The 4419-nt window shown below is 38.5% G+C and overlaps 1 long non-coding RNA gene across 1 annotated transcript; it reads left to right on the forward strand.

The window, feature by feature from the left end:
• The first annotated feature begins 1606 nt into the window (after positions 1 to 1606).
• On the forward strand, positions 1607 to 3923 carry LOC123271967. The gene is made up of 2 exons (XR_006510999.1): positions 1607 to 1746; positions 3892 to 3923. It is a non-coding gene; the product is annotated as an uncharacterized LOC123271967 (long non-coding RNA).
• Positions 3924 to 4419: the final 496 nt, after the last annotated feature.

Here is a 4419-nt window from a genome sequence, read left to right on the forward strand (position 1 = left end):
TGGAGGAAAGCCGGACCGGTCTACCGATTAAGTGCACTGAGAGTTGCAAGCCCCTTCCGCACAATATCCGAGGAGGCAGTGTGCGTCATTTCTGGAACTCTGCCTCTTAGAGTCCTAGCTGAGGAAAGACGGAACCTATACCACCGAAAGAGGTCATCTACACTGAGCGCTGAAAAACTGAGAACTAAAGAGCGACAACATAGTATAGCAAGATGGCAACAACTATGGGATAATGCGGAGAAGGGAAGATGGACTCATCGACTTATTCCAAGGATTGACGTTTGGCTTAACCGGAATCACGGCGAGGCCAACTACTATCTGACCCAGATGTTGTCAGGACACGGCTGTTTCCGGGAGTACCTTCATCGCTTTAAGCACGATAATTCCCCAGAGTGTCCGTCTTGCCCAAAAGTTGCTGAAAATGCGGAGCACGTTTTCTTTGAGTGCCCTCGTTTTAACCCACAGCGTGATGAGTTAGAGAAGATCCTGAACAAGAAAATCACACCAGAGTCAATAGTAGAAGAAATGCTGTCATCCGAAGCTGCCTGGAACGCCACAAGTACGTTTACCACCGAAGTGCTTACAGAGCTGCGTTCCATTGAAAGAAAAAGGGCAAATGACAGAAACTAGAAGAAAGGAAAAATAACACCTTAGCCACCAGAAGGAATAGCAGTAGCTAGATCCTTCCCTCACGAAGTAATGCCTGACGGCGGTTTCCATGAGGGATTAGAGGATAGAGGAAGAGGGGTTTAGGGTTTAGTGGGTAGGGGCGTTAGCGTCGAGTTTTAGTATGACGCTGCGTCGAGTCGCCACATATCCAGGCCGAACAGCTATGCCTGGAATCCGTAAAAGGGATTCCCCCCCCCTAAGTTGAAAAAAAAAAAAAAAAACACACACACACACATACACAAACATACAGACATACGGACAACATTCCAGAAACATTCGGGGAAGCTTCCTAGAACCTCAAAACGTCGAGATATGATGAGAACTCGATTTTCGAAAAACTGGGTAAAACCAATAACTTCCCGATTTTCGAAAATTTTCAATTTTCTTAGCAGGAAGTTAAAAAGATAAAAAATACGTCATTTAAGAAAGATATAGATGATAATTAATCTAAAGTTTTTATGAAGAAAGTAGAAAAAAATAGTTAATACATCTTTATTTTTTATGAACTTCTTGTTATCAGTAAGCTACAGAGTCTTCATTCTGAAGGAATTTGATTAATTTTTTCAAAGTAAAATCGTAATGAAGGAATATGAGATAATCAACAGTATTTTTAGCTATAATTGAGTAAGTTCTTTAGCCGAAGTCTCGTCGAGTATTCCACTTCAATATCTAGTCGAACCTGAACAGATTGAGAAGGAAAATTTTTAATAGCCTATAATTATGAAAATATTGATTCAAATCAACTTATATTAATTTTAAGTGAAAAAAAATTTTTTTTTCATTATTCAACCGTTTCGTTCTCGTCTGTTTTCCCTAGTTGGTCTGGAGCGTCGCCAGCAGGCCGGGGTACCCGTCCATGTTGAAATCTTCAGTCTGCAGAGTTATCGCATCAGTGTACATGACGTTCTTCCATTTGTCTGGTGGCACGAAACTCCAAAGTTCTTTTTTTAGATCTGCGAAGTAGATCTTCAGGTCGTGCCAGCCATCGTGATACAACGCGATGGTCGAGTTCCGGCACTGATAGTCGAAGCACAGTGGTACCACCAAGTCCAGTGAACCTTTCAGTTCGACATCTAGGTTATAACGGGTATTTTCGTACTCGTGCGTTAGCGAGAACGAAGCCCGAAATAAATAATCTGGCCTACCTGCTTTACCTGTTGTTGGGCGCCAGGAGCCTTGCTCCAATCACGTCGATGTCCGGCTACTCCGGTTCGGGACTCCTTTCGTCGGGTGGCGGGCCTCAAGGGTACGACTTAATTATAGAGGAACGAGGAAAGTATTCGGGCTATTCGCATTAATTCGCAATTAATTAAAAAAAAATAAATTATCAATTTATTGACAATAAATTCAAATATTTGTTCAAAATTAACAAAATACAAGAATTAAACGCGAAAAAATAATAATAATCGTCGACGATCTCGTCGATACGCCGTCGATACGCAGTTTTCGCCGAAAAGCAAACTTCAACGGTTTCAAAAACAAAATCCTCCGGCAAATTTCACTCAAACAATCTCAAAAAATAATTTTGTCGTCGCTCACTCAGTTAATTTAGTCAGTTAACGACAGCAACAAAATAAAGCTCCCCGCAATTCACTCAATCGCAATTGATTAACTAAATAACCAAAAAAATTGAATCTTCGCTTAATTTAATTGAAATCCCCTAATTAAATAATACTAATAATAATAAATAAAGAACGTCCTTGAAATTCAATTAATAACAATTAATTGAAATAGTTAAATATAAATCGTCGCTCAAGTCAGTTGTTATTAACTAACCCAAAAAAAAAATGACTTGTTCATAAATCGTCGCTCAATTCAATTACGTTCAGTAAATTAACACAAAAAAATTTATAAAATTCACTCGGTTCAAATTTATAGCAGTCAAATAACTAATTCATCATAATTAATTTTAAATTTTACTTTCTAAAATTTCGCCGAATTTTTGGTACTAATAATAATAAACAAAAAAAATTCATTCACCGCAGTTAAATAATAGTTAAATTAATTATTCAGCACGAATCCGAAGCTCGATCAATGGATAATCGACCTCGTCGATTATCCCGGGAGTAAACGTCGAAATTACAAAAAAAAATGATAATAACAGTATTAATTGTAACTTTCATACATCAGTACACAAAAAAAATAACAACAATGGCGGTACCGAAATACCTCGTGGGATTACTCGGTTACTGGCTGAGTCAACACAACCTTGAAATTCCTCATCGACAAATTTAATAAAAAAAATATTACTTGATGAATATAAATCCCACGAGCTATTTATTTACGAAACCCGTGGCACTCACCCTGGTCAAAGACGTCGCTTAATCCCGTCCGTCGATTGGCCACACCAGGTCGTACTCGGCTTCCACGTCGAACTATCTCGGACAATGAACCTCCTCGGCAAAGATACGGGGTGATTTTGTTCGTCACTTGCACACGTCAACCAGCGATCACCCAACAAAAAAACGTCGTAATAGATCGCTTCTATTAAATAAATAATTGGCGACAGCCAATTATCGTCGTAATGCCGTAATAAATTTTTGGCAAACAAATTCGCAGCTAAACACAATAGATTTCAAACGCGAGAAATTTCACGATAGTCGTTCTAATAAATCTCAAAATCAGACAATATTAAAAAAATAACCAACAAAAATCCTCCGGATCGAAATTACATCCGCACGTGGCAAGTGGAAAACGTGGAAGAAGGAAAAATTAGCACATGTCGCATTCCTCGTCTCTTCCCCTTTCTGGGTCCGTCGTTAGCTTTGAACTCCAGAGATGGCGCCGCAAGTCCAATTTACCAATATCGACGTTTATTGAGTGATATATTGGCTGGAACAGTTGCTCGTTCCCGAGATAGACATCCGCCCGCCGTTGATAATCTTGCAGATGATCCACGTCGTTGATCCTCGTTGGTCTCTCTTCGCGGGTTTGTGGCCGGTAGTACCATTCTCAATAATACAATACTTAACTAACTTATTTGCTAAATTAAATTCCTATTCGCAATAAATTTTGTTTCGAACGCAATCGAGCTTCGGTCAAATTTTTTCCCACGCGAGGGCGACTCGGTCGCGGCGAATTCAATCAACGGACATTAAATAAATTTAAGAGCCCAATTTAAATTTTCTTTTAAAATTTAAATTCAAAATAAAATTATCATAAAAGAAAATAAATAATAAACAAACGTCTTAACAGGTGGCGCTAAAAGCGGCCTGTTACAAGGTATAGAGACTGACCAACATGACTGCCGGCGCTTACAACCCCAAAAGGCGACTCCACTCTCATAGAGTACTTAAACCCTCCGGAGATCCCGTGCTAGATTTCGAAAGATTTCTCCATTGCAATCATCAAGTCTGGCAACAAAATTAGCGAAAAATTTTCTTAATAATTGCACTTAAATAAGTATGCATTGATATTTTGTTATCGATTTCTTAAATACTACGAAGTAGCATGCATACAGATTTAAATATTAATACTAAGTTATTTACACTATCAACGCATTAAATCTTGTAAAATCTCAATAAATCATTCTGATTAACACAATACATCGATGATTTTTAACTTTCCGCTAAAATAATTGAAAATTTTCAAAAATCGGGAAGTTATTGGTTTTACCCCGTTTTTCGAAAATCGAGTTCTCATCAGATCTTGACATTTTGAGGTCCTAGGAAGCTTCCCCGATTGTTTTTGCGATGATGTCCGTATGTCTGTATGTATGTGTGTGTGTTTTTTATCTTAGGGGGGGGGGGA

The sequence above is a fragment of the Cotesia glomerata genome, linkage group LG9, assembly GCF_020080835.1.
Source record: "Cotesia glomerata isolate CgM1 linkage group LG9, MPM_Cglom_v2.3, whole genome shotgun sequence".
Classification (NCBI taxonomy): Eukaryota; Metazoa; Arthropoda; class Insecta; order Hymenoptera; family Braconidae; genus Cotesia; species Cotesia glomerata.